The 23,835-nt window shown below is 34.2% G+C and overlaps 2 long non-coding RNA genes across 2 annotated transcripts; one reads left to right on the forward strand and one right to left on the reverse strand.

The window, feature by feature from the left end:
* Nucleotides 1-702: 702 nt before the first annotated feature.
* On the forward strand, nt 703-13,481 carry LOC140820065 (uncharacterized). Its single transcript, XR_012115342.1, has 3 exons — nt 703-959; nt 1,248-1,336; nt 13,312-13,481. It is a non-coding gene; the product is annotated as an uncharacterized lncRNA (long non-coding RNA).
* Nucleotides 13,482-22,687: 9,206 nt separating this feature from the next.
* On the reverse strand, nt 22,688-23,566 carry LOC140819422 (uncharacterized). The gene is made up of 3 exons (XR_012115225.1): nt 23,385-23,566; nt 23,237-23,269; nt 22,688-22,761 (listed from the first exon to the last, which is right to left on the reverse strand). It is a non-coding gene; the product is annotated as an uncharacterized lncRNA (long non-coding RNA).
* Between the last annotated feature and the right edge of the window lie 269 nt (nt 23,567-23,835).

Below are 23,835 nucleotides of genomic sequence, written 5' to 3' on the forward strand. Positions count from 1 at the left end.
TTTAATTTTAGTTTTGATTATTACATGTTAGACTTGAAAGAGATGATTGATTTCGAGGACGAAATCTATTTTTAGAGGGGAAGAATTGTAATGCCCGAATTTTGATATAATATGGCAGTAGTTGTGATGGTTCTTGGTTTACGTTATGGTATGAATGATAATGATTTTATAGAATGGAATAGATAATGGATGGGTAGAATCAAAGGTTGAATTTGAGCTAAATAGGTAATGGACGTGCAGAAACGGTATGAAAAATATGGCACAAGTTGTGGTTTTTAGCATAATGTTTTGTATATTGATCCAATTGATGTGAGACCTTTTTCATTAGAAAGATAAGACATAAGGCTATAATTTTGTAGTTTTGAGTTTTGTTCAAATCATTAGGGAAGACGAGGCAAAAGCGCCTCGAAGTGTGTCGTGCGTACCGTCGTTCCTACAATGATACATGTTGGGAGAATGGGCATAACTTTTTACTCAGACCTCCAAATGAGCTGAAAATTTGGGACATGAAATCCAAGACATAGGGCTACAACTTTGTAGTTTACCACTTTCGCAAATTCTGAAGTTAAAAATGTGTTTTGGACAGAATACCGCGCGCCCCTGCGCCAGAACCCGTGCTGTAGCGCGCCCCAGCACCAGATCTCGCGCGATGGCGTGCCCATTTCTGAACTTTTGGGTTGTTTGTGCAGTATGGTGCGCGCCCCAGCATCAAATCTCGCGCCATGGTGCCCAGCACTTGTACAAAAACGTGTTTTGGTGTTTGGGAAGGCATAAAATCGAATGGGATCCACTTTCTACTCATTTTTCTTCTCATTCTTTTCTCTCCATTGGGTTAGAAGCTAGGGTTCTCTCCTTCCTTCAATTTTCTAAATTATTCTTCAATCCATGGGAGATTTGTTCAAGGAAATTATGAAATGAAGTTAGATTTGTGATCCTCTCTCCAAGATCTTCAAGATGTTGTAAGTATGTTATATTTTTATTCAAGTTTGGAAATGAGATGAAGTTAGAATTGATATTTGAGTTGATATTTGAGATATTGAGATGTTGGAGATGTTGTGATTGTGTTGGTTTGAATTTAAAATAGAGTTGAAGAGGAGCTAACTCTTTAGCACACATGCCATGTGTTTGATGAAATGATCCAATGAATGTTTTTATGGCATAATATGATTAAGAAATTTATGGATCTTGATTTGAAGCCGTATTGAATTGATTATAAATTTTGAACAGAAATTACTCTATTTTGATAGATGATCAAAGTCCTTGAGTTATAGTAGAATTCAAAGGTTCAAGACTTCTCACATACGCATTTCGATCTTCTTTTGGTAATATTTGAAAGGTATGTTACGGTCGGTAACATACGAGGTAAAAGTATCATTTTATTTAAATTGAAACTCTATGGCTAGATGAACTATTGTGATTTGATGATGATTGTTGTATTGAGATGAGTTGGTTATGATATCGAGATGATGATATTGGTTTGCATCATGACATTGCATATTGAGCCACTTGTTGATTCAGATTTGATATGGCGGAGGTCGCCTTGATTTATTGATTTGTTGGACGTATGGGGCTATAGTTGAGTTGGCATAGTGTATGCGGAGGTCGCTGCTATGGCCTGAACACTCTCTATAGGCGCACCATAGTCCTGAGATTGTAGAACACAGCAATTGATAAAGATAAAAAATTGTATATTAATTAAATGTTTTATAATATAAATATATAGTTTTTGTTTTATTAAATGTTTAAATATTATATGTTTTATAATAAATTGTATAAAATAGAAGTTGTTGTGTAATTATAAGTTTTTACTATTTTTACAGGTTCGATAAAACAAGAATAACCTTGGCGTTGCAAATGGGATTAAGATGATTCTTGGACCTGTAGAAAGTTGATGTTAATATCTACAATATTGGTGGCAAGCATGAGATAAAAATCCTCTCACAATTGGGATCAAATTAAGCAACAATTAAAGTTACCGAAGGAGTGGCAGTTTTACCATGCTCTAGTACTTTGACCATATCTCTCAAACTACTTGTTCAAATATTCTGAAAAAAATACCACAACTAGACAACTCAATTATACACATGTTTCATTTTATGTGAAGAAGAAAATTCGGAGAAGATGCTTGTCAAAAGTGATGTGCAATATAATATTAATTTCTTGGAACACCAATGAAGACTTATGTGTAAAAAATAATATTTTATTTGTGGTTGTCTCCCCAAATTTGGCTATAAATAGGAGTGCATTGTAATGTATTGAGATATCCCTCATTCTATGAACAAATCTTTGAGTTCATAATATTTCTCTCTATATTTTTCTTTTATTTCTTCATTTAAATATAATTAGCATGTTAATTTCATATTCAAAGTTTTACACTTTGAATAATGAATAGCTAACTTCCTAAAGTTGAGATGATAAGGTGAAGCTCTTGGCATGATAATAAGGTTATTATAAGGTAAGAATCTATGTTTTATATTATTTAATCATTATTTATTGTTTATGTTATATTTATTTCTTTAAGCATTTTTATACCCTACTTATAAGTGGGAGTTTTGATTTATTGTTGCTATATGTTACACTAAATTCTTGGAACCATTTAAATGTTAGTTTGGTATTACCAACCATTTAAAGTGGATGCCTTGAGTTATTATATATAAATATAGTATAATATTAAATTCTTGGAACCATTTAAATGTTAGTTTGGTTTTACCAACCATTTAACTTGGATTCCTTGATTTATTATTTATGAATATATTATAGTATTAATTTATTGGTACCATTTAAATGTTTGTTTGGTTTTACCAACCATTTAAAGTGGGAACCTTGATTTAGTGTTTACAAAAATATATAGCACAATAAATACTTGACCACATTTATAAGTTTTGGTATATATTATATACTTATAAGATAATAATTTATAACATAATATAAATATGATTATTTAATATATTGGAACCACTTTATTAAGTGGATTTCAATATTGTTCGTTAATGTTAACTTTATTAAAATACCAAGAGTGGATTCTTTAATCTCAACTACTTAAATTTAAATTTGAACAATTAAAAATATTACCAATTAAAGATTCAAACAACTAAAAGAAAAAAATAAATAAAAAGACATTGTAGTAGACTTGTAATTACCTTAGCTTCCTCGTGGATACGATATTCGGACTCATCGAATTATACTACTTGTGGACAACCTGCTCTTGGGAGTGCAACAATCAAAGTCGCAACAAGTTTTTGGCGCCGTTGCCGGGGAAGTATAATTTAATTTCAAGTCTATTTAATTTTATTATTCTTTCTTTGAATTTTTATTGCTTTTGTGTGTTTTTCTTCTTTTCTTTTGCATTTGCATGAGCATTTGGTCACGTACACTTAGTGGTCGACTCATTCGAAATAACCCTTTATTTTTTCAAAACATGGCGGAAGAACCCATTCAAGAAAATGAAGATGAAATTCAATCTCAACATGATCATGATAGACGAAGAACACTTAGAGATCACATGAATCCTACACGTACTAGTGCACCTTCATGTCTAGTTTTTCCCCCTGATGCATCTCATTTCAATTTTAAGCCTGCTATTATCCAACTTTTACCCAACTTTCATGGCTTAGATTCTGAAAATCCATACATGCATTTACGAGAATTTGAAGAAGTGTGCAACACATATAATGATCTAAATTGTAGCATGAACACCATTCGACTTAAGCTTTTTCCTTTTTCTTTAAAAGATAAAGCTAAAACTTGGCTACAAAATCTTAGATCGGGATCCATTCGAACTTGGGATGATTTGCAACAACAATTTTTGAAAAAGTTTTTTTCATCTCATAGAACAAATTCTTTCAAAAGGCAAATCATCACTTTCACTCAAAAACAAGGAGAAACTTTTTATCAGTGTTGGGATAGATACAAAGAATTGCTTAATCTTTGTCCACATCATGGTTTTGAAATTTGGAGAGTTGTTTCTCAATTTTATGAAGGCTTAACACCTAAAGATAGGCAAATGGTTGAATTTATGTGTAATGGAACATTTGAAGATAAAGATCCAAACGAGGCAATTGAGTATCTCGATTCATTAGCTGAAAATGCTCAAAATTGGGACACTATAGGTACAATCGAACCATCAAACAAGATTCAATCTCCTACATCTGGTGGAGGTATGTACACTCTCAAAGATGAACATGATCTTCAAGCTAGATTTACCTCTTTGGCAAGAAAAGTTGAGGCACTTGAATTGAAAAAGAATGGTCAATTAAAATCTGTTCAAGAAATTGTGTGTCACATCTGTGATACAAGTGATCATTTTACAAAAGATTGTCCCACTTTGCCCTCTTTTAAAGAATGTCTCCATGAACAAGCCAATGTTTTGAACAATTTCAAAAGGCCAAATTTTGAACCATTTTCTCAAAGTTACAATCCAGGTTGGCGAAATCATCCAAATTTTAGTTGGAGGAATGATAATGCTGCACAATTTTCACAACCACATTTCCAAAATCAACAAAATTTTCAAAATTATGCACCTTATGTTCCTCCACCTAAAAGAAATTTGGAAGATACATTGAATTCTTTCATTGCAAAGCAAGATTCTATCAATACTCAAACTGCTCAAACAATGACAGATTTGAAAGATACTCTTGCCAAATTTGCATCTGCACTTAATGTTCATGAAAAAGGTAAATTTCCTTCACAACCTCTGCCTAATCCCAAGGATCATCATTCACAAACTGGAACTTCTGGAACTCAACCGATGGATCAGGTAAAATCTGTTATTACCCTTCGAAGTGGCAAGGTTGTGGAAAAATCCATTCTTGAACCTTGTGAAGATGATGATAAATCAACTCCAAAGGGTAAGGAAGTGGAACCCATAACTTGCGAAGAAGAGGTTCAACAGACAGTGTCACCACCATTCCCGCATGCATTGAAAAATACAAAAAAATCAAATTTGAATTCTGATATATATGATATTTTTAAACAAGTAAAAGTTAATATTCCTTTATTAGATGCAATAAAACAGGTACCATCATATGCCAAATTTTTGAAAGACTTGTGCACTGTGAAAAGAAAATTGAATGTGAAAAAGAAAGCATTTTTAGCAGAACAAGTAAGTGCAATCATTCAAAATAATAATGCTTTGAAATACAAAGACCCTGGTTGTCCTACTATTTCTTGTATTATTGGAGAACGAAAGATTAAAAAAGCCTTGCTTGATCTTGGAGCTAGTGTGAATTTACTTCCATATTCAGTTTATCAAGAACTCAATCTAGGCGAGTTAAAACCTACTTCGGTAACACTTTTACTTGCTGATAGATCTGTTAAAGTGCCAAGAGGTATGGTAGAAGACGTGTTGGTCCAAGTTGATAACTTTGTATATCCTGTCGATTTCATAGTTTTAGATACACAACCTATTGAAGCTTGTAATGCAATTCCTGTTATTCTTGGTCGTCCATTTTTAGCAACTTCTAATGCTCTTATAAATTGCAGGAATGGAATAATGAAGTTGTCATTTGGTAACATGACCTTGGAGCTCAATGTTTTTAATCTTTGTAAGCAACCACATGACAAAGGAGATGAAAGTGAAGATGAAAATCTTATTGAAACTCTTGTGGAAGAAAACATTCAAGAAGGGAGTACTCGTGATCAATTAGATATTTGTTCAATTGAAACTGTTAAAGAAAATATTGAAATTGATCTTGATGATTTTATCAGGTATCACTCGTTACCAGGATCAGAGAAAGAATTTGAGGCAAAATATGAGAACAAAGACGAACCACCCATATTGGAGTTAAAACCCTTGCCAGAAGAATTGAAGTATGCATTTCTTGGAGAAGATGAAACATATCCGGTGGTAATTTCTTCTAAACTAGAAAGTGATCAAGAAGGTAAATTAGTTGATATGCTTAAAAGACATAAAAATGCAATTGGTTGGACACTAAAAGATCTCAAGGGCATTAATCCACTAATTTGCACTCACAAAATTCACTTAGAAGAAAATGCAAAAACATCTCAACAACCACAAAGGAGATTAAATCCACACATGAAAGATGTTGTGAAAACTGAAGTTCTCAAACTACTTGATGTTGGGATTATCTACCCTATTTCTGATAGTAAGTGGGTAAGCCCAACACAAGTAGTTCCAAAAAAATCTGGCATTACAGTGATAAAAAATGAAAAAGGTGAATTGTTAACAAGTCGAGTCCCATCTAGTTGGCGGATGTGTATTGATTATAGAAAATTAAATGACGCCACTAGAAAAGATCATTTTCCATTACCATTTTTGGATCAAATTTTAGAAAGAGTAGCAGGTCATCCATACTACTGTTTTCTTGACGGATATTCAGGCTATTATCAAATTCCCATTGCACTCGAAGATCAAGAAAAAACTACATTCACATGTCCTTTTGGAACATTTGCATTTAGAAGGATGCCATTTGGATTATGCAATGCCCCAGCAACATTTCAAAGATGTATGCTAAGCATTTTTTGCGACATGGTTGAAAATTGTTTGGAAATTTTCATGGATGATTTAACTGTCTTTGGGAATACATTTGATAATTGTCTTGAAAATTTGGAAAAAGTTTTAAAAAGATGCGAGGAAAAAGGTCTTATTTTAAATTGGGAAAAATGTCATTACATGATTACTTCTGGAATTGTTTTGGGACATGTCGTGTCATCTCATGGAATTGAAGTTGATAAAGCAAAAGTTGATGTCATTGCCAATTTATCTCCTCCAAAAACCATTAAAGAAATTCGCTCATTTTTGGGACATACTGGATTTTATAGGAGGTTTATAAAGGACTTTAGTTTAATCTCTAAACCCATTTGTAACCTCTTAACAAAAGACACTGCATTTGAGTGGACTCAAGAATGTCAAGATGCTTTTGATAAAATCATTCGACATTTAACATCAGCTCCTATCATGCAACCTCCTGATTGGTCTTTACCATTTGAAATCATGTGTGACGCGAGTGATTATGCAGTAGGTGCAGTATTGGGTCAAAGAAGAAATGGTAAGCCTTATGTGATATATTATGCAAGTAGAACTTTAAACAATGCTCAAATGAATTACTCCACAACTGAAAAAGAACTACTTGCAGTAATATTTGCATTAGATAAATTTCGTTCTTATTTGATTGGATCAAAAAATATTGTGTTTACTGATCATTCTGCTATTAGATATTTGTTGACCAAACAGGATGCAAAGCCACGACTGATACGATGGATTTTGTTGCTCCAAGAATTTGACATTGTGATCAAAGATAAAAAAGGAACCGAGAATGTCGTAGCCGATCATTTATCGAGACTAGTAACAGGATCATCTTGTGAAATGACACCAATTAACGATAATTTTCCTGATGAACATCTATTTTCAGTTACTACTACACCTTGGTTTGCTAACATAGTAAATTTTCTTGTGACAGGAAAAATGCCACCGCAATGGAGTTCTCAAGATAAAAGAAAATTTTTGAATGAGGTAAAAAACTTTTATTGGGATGATCCGTATCTGTTCAAGTATTGTCCGGATCAAATTTTTCGACGTTGCATACCCGACAATGAGGTAAGTAGTGTCATTAAATTTTGTCATTCAGAAGCATGCGGAGGACATTTTTCTTCTAAGAAAACGGCTGCAAAAATCTTGCAGTGTGGATTTTATTGGCCCACTTTGTTTAAAGACACCCATGAAATCTGCAAGATCTGTGAAAATTGTCAAAAATTGGGTGCGATTTCAAAAAGAAACATGATGCCTTTGAATCCTATCATTGAAATTGAAATCTTTGACTGTTGGGGAATTGATTTTATGGGACCTTTTCCACCGTCGTTTGGATACTTGTATATTTTAGTTGCAGTTGATTATGTTTCCAAATGGATAGAGGCAATTCCATGTCGAACAAATGATCATAAAATCGTCATCAAATTTTTGAAAGAAAATATTTTTAGTAGATTCGGAATTCCTCGAGCTATGATAAGTGATGGGGGAACTCACTTTGTTAATAAACCATTTGCTTCATTAATGAAAAAATATGGTATTACTCACAAAGTAACAACTCCTTATCATCCTCAAACAAATGGACAAGTTGAATTAGCTAATAGGGAGATAAAGCAAATTTTGGAAAAAACTGTTAACTCAAATAGAAAAGATTGGTCTCTGCGACTTAATGATGCACTTTGGGCATATCGAACAGCTTTTAAAACATCATTGAATATGTCTCCCTATAGGTTGGTTTATGGAAAACATTGTCATTTGCCTGTGGAATTGGAACATAAAGCTTATTGGGCGATCAAAACTTTAAATTCAAGCATGGATGATGCCAACAAATTGCGTAAATTGCAACTTAATGAACTTGATGAACTCAGAAATGATGCGTATGAGAATTCAAGGATTTATAAAGCAAAAATCAAATCATTTCATGATAAAACAATTCTTAGAAAATCTTTTGAGATTGGTAAAAAAGTTTTGCTTTATAATTCTCGACTTCACATATTCCCAGGAAAATTACGATCAAGATGGACAGGCCCATATGTTGTAAAACATGTGTATCCTTATGGAGCTGTGGATATTGAAAATCCTAAAAATGGTGATATTTTTAAAGTAAATGGACAAAGGCTTAAACCATTTTTAGAAAATGAAATCTTTCAAGAAGAGTTTATTTCCCTTTCTGATCCTTGATTTTTGTTTATGTTGCATTTAATTTTGTTTGTTTTTATTTCAGGTTTTCTTAATCTTTTTATTTTCCCGGTTAAATGGCGGATAACGGTACTCCGTGACTCTCATAGTCGGTTAAATCAGTTTCCCACAATTGCTGATACAAAATAAAAAAAAAATAATCATTTCTTTTCTTTTCAAAATGGATGAAATTCGCTCAAAAATTTGTAAATATTTTCCCTCTGTTTCTGAAAATGTTCTAAGAAAAATTTATGCAGGAAGGTGTGAAAGATTGAGATTGCTAATGCAAAAAGGAATTCCAGAAGATATTCGTCTTGTAATTGAAGCTAAGGTCCGATTAGGAGGAGAAGTTCCACAATCATTGCTCATTCGGTATTTTCCTGGATTAGGAAAAAGCACTTATGCGAAAAAACGAAGGGCCAAAAGTTTAGGGGTTTGTCATAAGTGTGCAAGATGGACTTGTGACAAACGATGCAGATCTTTGGGATGTGTTTCCAATAACAGAGAAGATAAAATTGATTTCATTAAGAATGGGCTGAGTAAGGAGTCTTTAGATAACATCTTATTGACTCTTGAGACGCATTCTAGTGGACATGTGCATATTGAACTTCTCCGTTTATGGAAACAATTCCAAGATGAGCGTCATAGTCTTGGGAATCTGACTAAAAAAGACCCTGTTTGCCAATTTATAAGAAAATTGGATGGGAAGCATATCCTCGACTCATAGAAGGCGTTGAAGCCGTTTCTGGACGTAAAACCAGAGGAAAATTGTGAGCCACAATCACACTACTGTTTATATGCATGTGTGTCATTATTATTTTTACTATTTATTTTGTTTACAGCTGTGACCCATAGTTTTGTCATGATAACATATTACCCCTATAAAATCTCTCATCTTTCTCTCTATTTTCGCAGACCTAAAAAAAAGAAAGTAAAAACATGGCTGGATCCTCTGCACAAACATTGAAAAATATTTGTGTATTTTGTGGGTCGAGTTCTGGAAAAAATGAAGTGTTTGTAGAAGCAGCGAATAAACTTGGAAAGATATTGGCTGAGAGAAAAATTCACTTGGTATATGGGGGAGGTAATATTGGGTTAATGAGATCTATTTCAACATCTGCTCATCTTGGAGGTAGTCAGGTTTTGGGTATTATTCCTACAGCTTTAGCTGAAGGAAATATTACAGGTGTTACGATTGGAGAGGAATTAAAAGTTTCTTCTATGTATGAAAGAATCACTCAAATGATTGAAAATTCTGATGCTTTTATCGCATTACCAGGTGGTTTTGGTACATTAGAAGAAATTTTTCACACTGTTTCTTGGGCACAACTTAATATCCATAATAAACCTGTGGGCTTGTTGAATATCAATAATTATTATGACAGTTTGTTGACATTTCTTGATAAAGCTGTGGAACAGAATTTCATTTCAGAAAATTCACGACGGATGCTCATCTGTGCTTCGACTGCCGATCAATTAATTGATGATTTGGAAGCTTTTGTTCATAAGCCTGATCCGATGATAACAAAGATCAATTGGTCACAATCAAGCAGTAAGAAAAGGAAGTTAGATCATTGATTCAAAAGTCGTGGATTGGTTTGCGTTTGTTTCAGTTTGTTATCTTCAATAAAATTCCAGGTGATATCTCTTTCATTATGTACTCTTTATTAATAGCTATTTTGACATTGGGGACAATGTCATATTCTGATTGGGGGGAAAACACATTTAAAAAAAAAAAAAAACAAATTTAAAAAAATAAAAAAAAATTAAATATTATTTTAAAATAAAACCATGTTTATTGTTTGTATCTTAGTAATTTTTGCAAAAATATCATACATTACATGTTTGAAAGATTTAAATTAGAATATGCATTAATCTATTTAAGAATGTTTAATTTTTATTTGAAAAAATAGTCAATTTTAATATTCTGATCAATATAAAAATATGATTTATGAAATCTTTTTGAGTGATTAACCATTGTGATAAAATCAGGTATTAAAGTATATGGCCCAAGATATACCTTATAAGAGTGCCTAAAATTTTAAACTCACACATATTTTGTGAGTGAGTGGAGAGGATTGAGAAAACAGCTTTCGAGCCTTTATTGATCATGAGAGAGACTATCTATTGTTTAGATCTTGAGTTCTTATTTTGAAAAAAAATTGATATTTCCTGAAAAAAGAAAAAAAGAAAAAAAAAGAGAAAAATACAAAAAGAAAGATATTGAAGATCTATGTTATATGCTACGACCCATATATCTCTCATAAAAATAAAAAAAAAAAAGAGAGAGAGAAATTTATTGTACAAATTAAATAAATATGTGGTCAAGAAGCTTAAATTTAGTCTGATTCCGTGATGTTATGAAAAAAAAAAAAATATCAGGAAAAAAAAATATATAATAAGAACAACTAGATTTTGAATCAATGGATTTTCTATCTTTTGATTAGTTTGGCTCGTTTGTCTGTCTGCATTTTGTAAACCATTTTCCTGAGCATTTATCTGTATTCCAACTCCATGAGAGAAATCGTTCCCATAAATTGAAACATTTATTAACTTGTGAGGATATGGAGTTGAGACTCTTACTAGGAATTTCTTAAGGCCATGTACATTTAACTACCTGAAAATAAGCTTTGAATTGATCATCTCAGATTATTTCATAAATTATAATTATAATGATCTTGATATAACTTTGACAGTTTTCAAATTTAATTTAAACACTTGGATAGTTCTGATTACATTTCTATTTAAATTAATCAATATGTTTTGTGTTGCTATTAACGCTTAAATTGCTAGGGACTAGCAATAAGCTGGTTGGGGAGTGTGATAAAGATAAAAAATTGTATATTAATTAAATGTTTTATAATATAAATATATAGTTTTTGTTTTATTAAATGTTTAAATATTATATGTTTTATAATAAATTGTATAAAATAGAAGTTGTTGTGTAATTATAAGTTTTTACTATTTTTACAGGTTCGATAAAACAAGAATAACCTTGGCGTTGCAAATGGGATTAAGATGATTCTTGGACCTGTAGAAAGTTGATGTTAATATCTACAATATTGGTGGCAAGCATGAGATAAAAATCATCTCACAATTGGGATCAAATTAAGCAACAATTAAAGTTACCGAAGGAGTGGCAGTTTTACCATGCTCTAGTATTTTGACCATATCTCTCAAACTACTTGGTCAAATATTCTGAAAAAAATACCACAACTAGACAACTCAATTATACACATGTTTCATTTTATGTGAAGAAGAAAATTCGGAGAAGATGCTTGTCAAAAGTGATGTGCAATATAATATTAATTTCTTGGAACACCAATGAAGACTTATGTGTAAAAAATAATATTTTATTTGTGGTTGTCTCCCCAAATTTGGCTATAAATAGGAGTGCATTGTAATGTATTGAGATATCCCTCATTCTATGAACAAATCTTTGAGTTCATAATATTTCTCTCTATATTTTTCTTTTATTTCTTCATTTAAATATAATTAGCATGTTAATTTCATATTCAAAGTTTTACACTTTGAATAATGAATAGCTAACTTCCTAAAGTTGAGATGATAAGGTGAAGCTCTTGGCATGATAATAAGGTTATTATAAGGTAAGAATCTATGTTTTATATTATTTAATCATTATTTATTGTTTATGTTATATTTATTTCTTTAAGCATTTTTATACCCTACTTATAAGTGGGAGTTTTGATTTATTGTTGCTATATGTTACACTAAATTCTTGGAACCATTTAAATGTTAGTTTGGTATTACCAACCATTTAAAGTGGATGCCTTGAGTTATTATATATAAATATATTATAATATTAAATTCTTGGAACCATTTAAATGTTAGTTTGGTTTTACCAACCATTTAACTTGGATTCCTTGATTTATTATTTATGAATATATTATAGTATTAATTTATTGGTACCATTTAAATGTTTGTTTGGTTTTACCAACCATTTAAAGTGGGAACCTTGATTTAGTGTTTACAAAAATATATAGCACAATAAATACTTGACCACATTTATAAGTTTTGGTATATATTATATACTTATAAGATAATAATTTATAACATAATATAAATATGATTATTTAATATATTGGAACCACTTTATTAAGTGGATTTCAATATTGTTCGTTAATGTTAACTTTATTAAAATACCAAGAGTGGATCCTTTAATCTCAACTACTTAAATTTAAATTTGAACAATTAAAAATATTACCAATTAAAGATTCAAACAACTAAAAGAAAAAAATAAATAAAAAGACATTGTAGTGGACTTGTAATTACCTTAGCTTCCTCGTGGATACAATATTCGGACTCATCGAATTATACTACTTGTGGACAACCTGCTCTTGGGAGTGCAACAATCAAAGTCGCAACAGCAATCCACCCCGAGCGGATGAGTCGGTGGATGTTGCTGGGTGATTCTATTCCCTTGGGTACCCTATGACCAGATGATTAACTTGATCTTGAGATTTATTGATAGCCCACAGCTTCTGATCATGCATTGCATTATATTGCATCTTTATGAATTTATATGAACTATTTGAAATTTTAATTCTCATATGTTATTGATTGTATCATACTGGGTTTATACTCACCGGCATGTCGGCTACCTCTTGTTTTCATGTGCTTGACGGTAGGTGAGGCGAGGCTTGGAATGCCAGAGTCCAGTTCCAGGCGAGGAGATACGAGTTAGAGTGGGATTCTCGGGTCTTAGGAGTTATGTGATGATGTTTGGATTTCTTTGGTTATTATTTTATTTTGGCATGTTGAAAAATTATATTTCAAACATGTGAGACTTTTAAATTATTCTGACGATGTTTATGTGGATTTGTGAACAACAAATTATGTATTTTATTACATCGTTTGGTTTGATACATTAAAAATTATTAATATTAGATATCAGACCCGGGGCCCCACAATACAACTCTCTAACTCCCAAGTCGTTTTTGCAGTACCTCGGTGTTGCCATAACGGCCATGTCCCGCGCTTCAGTGATTTCTTCCATCTCCTGATTTCTGAAAAGAACCCAAAATTGACTTCTAAATCCTCAAAACAGGATGACTAATGTCCCGAAAATCTTTACATGCTCTGACAGCACCAAATGTAGCGCCTTTACCCGAGCCACTACTAAGCAGAATAATAAAAATTAAAAATTAAACTTAATAACAACAATTAAATAGCGGAAACCAAATACTTAATCTTATTACAACCCAAACGAAAACAGAACAATAACAGCAGTCACTACAACCATATTGAAAATGTAATTCTGAACGAGAAAACGATAAACCACATAAAACATCCACTAGATAATCACCGAAAACCCAACTGCTCTAGACACTTCCTTGGCCGTCCGAACCTTCCAACCTAAGCCCTGCCCAGTGGAATGGGTGTCTAAGATGAAAACAAAGATGTGGGCAACAATCGCCCAATTCTAGAATGTACGAGTATTCAAACTGATATGATGCATGCGAAATGCAATATGTTCGGATATTAAGGATCAAGTCAAGAATCTTATGCTCACTCTAGAGGCGCCTCAGTGTGTAGTCTTTTATCTGCCCTAGGCATGTTTTTGGTTCCCACACTCATCATCAAGAGGTGGACCTACAATGTACAGGTAATCAAAGCTCGTGGATCCTGTGAGACACGGTAGCTCTCGATGCCCCATCGTCGACAATACAAAATAGAGCTGAGCGGCCCCAACAAACGAGGTATATCTCAAAGGATATCAGACTCAACATGATATGTCATGCATAATATTTCAAAGATGTAAAACATGTATCATGCAACAGATAAATATGAATCATATAAATGTTTATACTATTCTTGGATATAACAACCAGTACATCACGTACCTCACTAAAACAATCTGACTGAAAGCTCTGAACCTAGATAATACCAACATAATGAAATCATTATTAAACCAAATCCTGATTTACCAAACATGCTGCAAAGTTCTCCCTAATGATCCTTAAATCACTATAAGGTTTTATGATTATACCTGCGTCCGTCGTCAGCCCCCTGATGATGTCTCGATCTCAGTTCACCGTACCCACCTCGAGTTGACACTAGCTTCGAAACTTCTCAATACCAAAGTGCCCTAGAAACTGGCTAGAAAACCTATGGTATATGGATAGAATTCTCTCTGAAGAATGCAGTGTACGAAACAAAAGAAATCAACTTCAATTTATAGGCTGCATCCGGACTAGTTCAGAAAATCCGAATTACCATTTGTCAGAATCTCATTTGTCTAGGTGGATTTCTCGGAATATTGAACTCTAAAGTATATCAGGTTGTCCATTTAAAATTCGATGATTCCCAACAGCTTGATCCCGAATTATCAATTCCTTAATAATACTTAATTAACAACTCTTTAATTATCTCTTAATTTGTACTTCATTCAAATTAAGGATTCGGGCATTACATCATCCCCTCCTTACGTCCTCGAAATCAGAACTGAGGTAAAATACAACTGAATAAAATACAACTCATGAATACCAAGATACAACTCAAAACAAATGTGGATACTCTAAGCGCATACAACTCTCTAACTACCAAGTCGCTTCTTCAGTACCTCAGTGTTGCCATAACGGCCATGTCCCACACTTCTGTGACTGCTTCCATCTCCTGAATTCTGAAAGGAACCAAAAATCGGCCTCTAAATCCTCAAAACAGAATTAATAATGTCCCGAAAATCTTTGCATGCTCTGATACCACCAAATGTAGCGCCCTTACCCGAGCCACTACTAAGCAGACTAATAAAAATTGAACATTAAACTTAATAATAGCTATTAAACAGCGGAAACCAAATACTTAATCTTATTACAACCCAAACGAAAACAGAACAATAACAGCAGTCAATACAACCATATTAAAAACATAATTCGGAACGAGAAAACGATAAACCACATAAAACCTCCACGGATCACCATCGAAAACCCAACTGCTCTAGACACTTCCCTGGCCGCCCGAGCCGTCCAACCTAAGGCCTGCCCACTGGAATGGGGTGTCCAAGATGAAAACAAAGATGTGGGCGACAATCGCCTAATTCTAGAATGTACGAGTATACAAACTGATATGATGCATGCGAAATGCAATATGCTCGGATATTAAGGATCAAGTCAAGAATCTCATGCTCACTTTAAAGGCGCCTCAGTGTGTAGTCTTTGATCTGCCCTAGGCATGTTTTTGGCTCTCACACTCATCATCAAGAGGTGGACCTACAAATTACAAGTAATCAAAGCTCGTGGGTCCTGTCAGACACTGTAGCTCTCGATGCACCATCGTACACAATACAAAATAGATCTGGGCGGCCCCAACAAACGAGGTATATCTCTAAGGATATCAGGCTCAACATGATATGTCATGAATAATATCTCAAAGATGTAAAACATGTATCATGCAAAAGATAAATATGAATAATATAAGTGTTTATACTATGCTTGGATACATCAATCAGTACATCACGTACTCACTAAAACAATCTGACCGAAAACTCTGAACCTAGACAATACCAACATAATGAAATCATTATTAAAACAAGTCCTGATTTACCAAACATCCTACAAAGTTCTCCCTAATGATCCTTAAATAACTATTTAAGGCTTTATGATTATAACTGCGTCCGTCGTCAGCCCGCTGATGATGTCTCGTTCTCAGTTCACCGAACCCTCCTCGAGTTGACATTAGTTCCGAAACTTATCAATACCAAAGTGCCCTAGAAACTTGCTAGAAAGTATAAGGTATATGGCTAGAACTCTCTATAAAGAATGCAGTGTACGAAACAAAAGAAATCATCTTCCATTTATAGGCTGCATCCGGACCAACTCAGAAAATCCGAATTACCATGTGTCAGAATCTCATTTGTCTAGGTGGATTTCTCGGAATATTTAAATCTAAAGTATATCACGTTGTCCATTTTAAATTCGATGATTCCCAACAGCTTGATCCCGAATTATCAATTCCTTAAAAATAATTAATTAACAACTCTTTAATTATCTCTTAATTTGCACTTCATTCAAAATAAGGATTCGGGCATTACAGCCTCCCCTCATTACATCCTCGAAATCAGAACTGAAGTAAAATACAACTGAATAAAATACAACTCATGATTACAAAGATACAACTCAAAACAAATGTGGATACTCTGAGCGCATGCAACTCTCTAACTCTCAAGTCGCTTCTTCAGTACCTCGGTGTTGACATAACGGCCATGTCACTACAAGAAAAAATGCTTATGGTGACATTCATAAATGTCATCATATCCAATATTTAGTGGCATTTAAGTTTTAATGACACCTCCAACAAATGTCATCTATTCCAATGTCGTCTTAAACTTACTGACATTTTTTAATTTCATTATAAGATGTTAATGACAACTTCATACGTGTTACTAATAATTCATATAATGACAATTTTAAATGTCAGAAAAACTCATATTTAAATACATTTATAGATGTCTTGTGATTATAGTAATAATGACAAATTTATATGTCAGTTAAAATCATTTATAATGACAACTAAAAGTGTCGTGTATGTTATTTATAGTGACAATAACAAATGTGGGAATATTTGGGTTGGATAAATATAAGAGGAGGGAAATTAGATAAAATAAATGTGAGAATAAAAAAACATATTAGATTAGTTATCCTGACATTTTTAATTGATGTCATTTTTTATATGGAGGGAGACAATTATTTTCCCTCCTCCAATATTTATCTAACCCAAATATTCTCACACTTATTTATAGTGAATTTTTTTAGTTTTTAACGATTTTTTAAGATGTGGGAAAAGTTATTGTTTCCCTCCATATAAAAGATGACATCAATTAAAAATGTCATGATAACTAATCTAATATGTTTTTTTATTTTACACATTCTTAATTTTTTACAAGTATCATTATTAAGTATTTGTAACAATATTTAATTAAAAGTGTCTATAAAAAAGTGTCACAATAGCCATTTATTGTTGTAGTGTGTCACACACTTCTGTGACTTCTTCCATCTCCAGACTTCTGAAATGAACCCAAAATCGACCTCTAAATCCTCAAAAAATAATTACTAATGTCCTGAAAATCTTTTCAAGCTCTGATACCACCAAATGTAGCGCCCTTACTCGAGCCACTACTAAGCAGACTAATAAAAATTGAACATTAAACTTAATAACAACAATTAAATAGCGGAAACCAAATAATTAATCTTATTACAACCCAAACGAAAACAGAACAATAAAAACAGTCGATACAACCATATTGAAAACAAAATTCTGAACGAGATAACGATAAACAACATAAAACCACCACTGAATCACCACCGAAAACCCAACTGCTCTAGACACTTCCCTGGCCGTCCGAACAGTCCAACCTAAGGCCTGCCCAGTTGAATGGGGTGTCCAAGATGAAAACAAAGATGAGGGCGACATTCGCCCAATTCTAGAATGTACGAGTATACAAACTGACATGATCCATGCGAAATGCAATATGCTCGGATATTAAGGATCAAGTCAAGAATCTCATGCTCAGTCTAGAGGCGCCTGAGTGTGTAGTATTTGATCTGCCCTAGGCATGTTTTTGGCTCCCACACTCATCAAGAGGTTGACCTACAATGTACATGTAATCAAAGCTCGCGGATCCTGTCAGACACTGTAGCTCTCGATGCCCCCATCGTCCACAATACAAAATAGAGCTGAGCGGCCCCAACAAAAGAGGTATATCTCAAAGGGTATCAGGCTCAACATGATATGTCATGCATAATATGTCAAAGATGTAAAACATGTATTATGCAACAGATAAATATGAATCATATAAATGTGTATACTATGCTTGGATATATCAATTAGTACATCACGTACCTCACTAAAACAATATGACCGAAATCTCTTAACCTAGACAATACCAACATAATGAAATCATTATTAAACCAAATCTTGATTTACCAAACATGCTACAAAGTTCTCCCTAATGATCCTTAAATCACTATTGAAGGCTTTATGATTATACCAGCATCCGCCTCAGCCCGCTGATGATGTCTCGATCTCAGTTCACCGAACCCTCCTCGAGTTGACACTAGCTTTGAAACTTCTCAATACCAAAGTGCCCTAGAAAGTTGCTAGAAAACCTAAGGTATATGGCTAGAACTCTCTATAGAGAATGCAGTGTAAGAAACAAAAGAAATCAGCTTCCATTTATAGGCTGCATCCGGACCAACTCAGAAAATCCGAATTACCATGTGTCAGAATCTCATTTGTCTAGGTGGATTTCTCGGAATATTGAAATCTAAAGTATATCACGTTGTTCATTTTAAATTCGATGATTCCCAACAACTTGATCCTGAATTATCAATTCTTTAAAAATACTTAATTAACAACTCTTTAATTATCTCTTAATTTGTACTTCATTCAAAATAAGGATTCGGGAATTACAGCCTCTCCTACTTACGTCCTCGAAATCAGAACTGAGGTAAAATACAACTGAATAACATACAACTCATGATTACAAAGATACAACTCAAAACAAATGTGGTTACTCTGAGCGCATGCAACTCTCTAACTCCCAAGTCGCTTCTTCAGTACCTCGGTGTTGCCATAACGGCCATGTCACACACTTTTGTGACTTATTCCATCTCCTGACTTCTGAAATGAACCCAAAATCAACCTCTAAATCCTCAAAACAGAATTAATAATGTCCTGAAAATCTTTGCATGCTCTGATACCACCAAATGTAGCGCCTTTACCCGAGCCACTACTAAGCAAACTAATAAACATTGAACATTAAACTTAATAACAAAAATTAAACAGCGGAAACCAAATACTAAATCTTATTACAACCCAAACGAAAAGAGAACAATAACAGCAGTCGATACAACCATATTGAAAACATAATTCAGAACGCGAAAACGATAAACCACATAAAACCTCCACGGATCACCATCGAAAACCCAACTGCTCTAGACAATTCCTTGGCCGTCCGAACCGTACAACCTAAGGCCTGCCCAGTGAAATGGGGTGTCCAAGATGAAAACAAAGATGTGGGAGACAATCACCCAATTCTAGAATGTACGAGTATACAAACTGATATGATGCATGCGAAATGCAATATGCTCGGATATTAAGGATCAACTCAAGAATCTCATGCTCACTCTGAGGCACCTCAGTCTGTAGTCTTTGATCTGCCCTAGGAATGCTTTTGGCTCCCACACTCATCATCAAGAGGTGGACCTACAAATTACAGGTAATCAAAGCTCGTGGATCCTGTCAGACACTGTAGCTCTCGATGCCCCATCGTCCACAATACAAAATAGAGCTGAGCGGCCCCAACAAACGAGGTATATCTCAAAGGATATCAGGCTCAACATGATATGTCATGCATAATATGTCAAAGATGTAAAACATGTATCATGCAACAGATAAATATGAATCATATAAGTGTGTATACTATGCTTGGATATATCAATCAGTTCATCATGTATTTCACTAAAACAATCTGACCGAAAGCTCTGAATCTAGACAATACCAACATAATGAAATCATTATTAAACCAAATCCTGATTTCACAAACATGCTACAAAGTTCTTCTTAATGATCCTTAAATAACTATTTAAGGCTTTCTTATTATAACTGCGTTCGTCGTCAGCCCGCTGATGATGTCTCGATCTCAGTTCAAAGAACCCTCCTCGAGTTGACACTAGCTCCGAAACTTATCATTACCAAAGTGCCCTAGAAACATGCTAGAAAACCTAAAGTATATGGCTAGAACTCTCTATGAAGAATCCCAGTGTAAGAAACAAAAGAAATCAGCTTCCATATATAGGCTTCATCCGGACTAGTTCAGAAAATCCGAATTACCATGTGTCAGAATCTCATTTGTCTAGGTGGATTTCTCGGAATATTGAAATATAAAGTATATCAGGTTGTCCATTTTAAATTCGATGATTCCCAACAGCTTGATCCCAAATTATAAATTCCTTAAAAATACATAATTAACAACTCTTTAGTTATCTCTTAATTTGTACTTCATTCAAAATTAGGATTCGGGCATTACAGCCTCCACTACTTATGTCCGCGAAATCAGAACTGAGGTAAATACAACTGAATAAAATACAACTCATGATTACAAAGATACAAGTCAAAACAAATGTGGATACTCTGAGCGCATGCAACTCTCTAACTCCCAAGTCGCTTCTTCAGTACCTCGGTGTTGCCATAACGGCCATGTCACACACTTCTGTTACTTCTTCCATCTCAAAACTTCTGAAATGAACCCAAAATCGACCTCTAAATCCTCAAAACAGAATTACTAATGTCCTGAAAATCTTTGCATGCTCTGATACCACCAAATGTAGCGCCCTTACTCGAGCCACTACTAAGCAGACTAATAAAAATTGAACATTAAACTTAATAACAGAAATTAAACAGCGGAAACCAAATACTTAATCTTATTACAACCCAAACGAAAACAGAACAATAACAACAGTCGTTACAACCATATTGAAAACATAATTCTGAACGAGAAAACGATATACCACATAAAACCTCCACTGAATCACCACCGAAAACCCAACTGCTCTAGACACTTCGCTGGCCGTCCGAACAGTCCAACCTAAGGCCTGCCCAGTGGAATGGGGTGTCCAAGATGAAAACAAAGATGTGGGCGACAATCGCCCAATTCTAGAATGTACAAATATACAAACTGACATTATGCATGCGAAATGCAATATCCTCGGATATTAAGGATCAAGTCAAGAATCTCATGCTAAATCTAGAGGCGCCTGAGTGTGTAGTATTTGATCTGCCTTAGGCATGTTTTTGGCTCCCACACTCATCATCAAGAGATGGACCTACAATGTACAGGTAATCAAAGCTCGCGGATCCTGTCAGACACTGTAGCTCTCGATGCCCCCATCGTCCACAATACAAAATAGAGCTGAGCGGCCCCAACAAAAGAGGTATATCTCAAAGGGTATCAGGCTCAACATGATATGTCATGCATAATATGTCAAAGATGTAAAACATGTATCATGCAACAGATAAATATGAATCATATAAGTGTGTATACTATGCTTGGATATATCAATTTGTACATCACGTACCTCACTAAAACAATATGACAGAAATCTCTTAACCTGCATCCGTCGTCAGCCCGCTGATGATGTCTCGATCTCAGTTCGCCGAACCCTCCTCGAGTTGACACTAGCTCTGAAACTTCTCAATACCAAAGTGCCCTAGAAACTTGCTAGAAAACCTAAGGTATATGGCTAGAACTCTCTATAAAGAATGCAGTGTACGAAACAAAAGAAATCAGCTTCCATTTATAGGTTGCATCCAGACTAGCTCAGAAAATCCGAATTTTCATGTCTCAGAATCTCATTTGTCTAAGTGGATTTCTCGGAATATTGAAATTTAAAGTATATAAGGTTGTCCATTTTAAATTTGATGATTCCCAACAGCTTGATCCCCAATTATCAATTCCTTAAAAATACTTAATTAACTACTCTTTAATTATCTCTTAATTTGTACTTCATCCAAAATAAGGATTCGGGAATTATTGCCCCCCTCCTTACGTCCTCGAAATCAGAACTGAGGTAAAATACAACTCATGATTACAAAGATACAACTCAAAACAAATGTGGATACTCTGAGATCATACAACTCTCTAACTCCCAAGTCGCTTCTTCAGTACCTCGGTGTTGCCATAACGGCCATGCCACACACTTCTGTGTCTTCTTCCATCTCCTGACTTCTGAAATGAACCCAAAATCGACCTCTAAATCCTCAAAACAGAATTACTAATGTCTGAAAATCTTTGAATGCTCTGACACCACCAAATGTAGCGCCCTTACCCGAGCCACTACAAAGCAGACTTATAAACATTGAACATTAAACTTAATAACAAAAATTAAACAGAGGAAACCAAATACTTAATATTATTACAACCCAAACGAAATCAGAACTATAACAGCAGTCGATACAACCATATTGAAAATATAATTCTAAACGAGAAAAAGATAAACTACATAAAACCTCCACTGGATCACCACTGAAAACCAAACTGCTCTAGACACTTCCCTGGCCGTCCGAACCGTCCAACCTAAGGCCTGCCCAGTGGAATGGGGTGTCCAGGATGAAAACAAAGATGTGGGCGACAATCGCCCAATTCTAGAATGTATGAGCATACAAACTGATATGATAATGCAATATGTTCGGATATTAAGGATCAAGTCAAGAATCTCATGCTAAGTTTAGAGGCGCCTGAGTGTGTAGTATTTGATCTGCCCTAGGCATGTTTTTGGCTCCCACACTCATCATCAAGAGGTGGACCTACAATGTACTGGTAATCAAATCTCGCGTATCCTGTCATACACTGTAGCTCTCGATGCCCCCATCGTCCACAATACAAAATAGAGCTGAGCGTCCCCAACAAAAGAGGTATATCTCAAAGGGTATCAGGCTCAACATGATATGTCATGCATAATATGTCAAAGATGTAAAACATGTATCATGCAACAGATAAATATGAATCATATAAGTGTGTATACTATGCTTGGATATATCAATCAGTACATCACGAACCTCACTAAAACAATCTGACCGAAAGCTCTGAACCTGGACAATACCAACATAATGAAATCATTATTAAACAAAATCCTGATTTACCAAATATGCTACAAAGTTCGCCCTAATGATCGTTAAATCACTATTTAAGGCTTTATGATTATACCTGCATCCGTCGTCAGCCCGCTGATGACGTCTCGATCTCAGTTCACCGAACCCTCCTCGAGTTGACACTAGCTCTGAAACTTCTCAATACCAAAGTGCCCTAAAAACTGGCTCGAAAACCTAAGGTATATGGCTAGAACTCTCTCTAAAGAATTCAGTGTACGAAAAAAAGAAATCAGCTTCCATTTATAGGCTGCATCCCGACTAGTTCAGAAAATCCGAATTACCATGTAGAAACCGAAACTTAGACTACGTATAAGGCATGTATAATTCTAGTATTTTAAAGTAAATTTATTTTATTGCATGAGTATTTAAATGCTTTTCCTTAAGTTAATTATTTTATGCAGTATTTTGATTTTTATCATTTCAAGTTAATTCAATGAGGCCGGACTGGAGTTGGATTTTTGAGATAGAATTTAATATTCAGAAAACATTTCCAGATTTTATTTTAG

This window comes from Primulina eburnea, chromosome 18, assembly GCF_022965805.1.
Source record: "Primulina eburnea isolate SZY01 chromosome 18, ASM2296580v1, whole genome shotgun sequence".
Taxonomy (NCBI): Eukaryota; Viridiplantae; Streptophyta; class Magnoliopsida; order Lamiales; family Gesneriaceae; genus Primulina; species Primulina eburnea.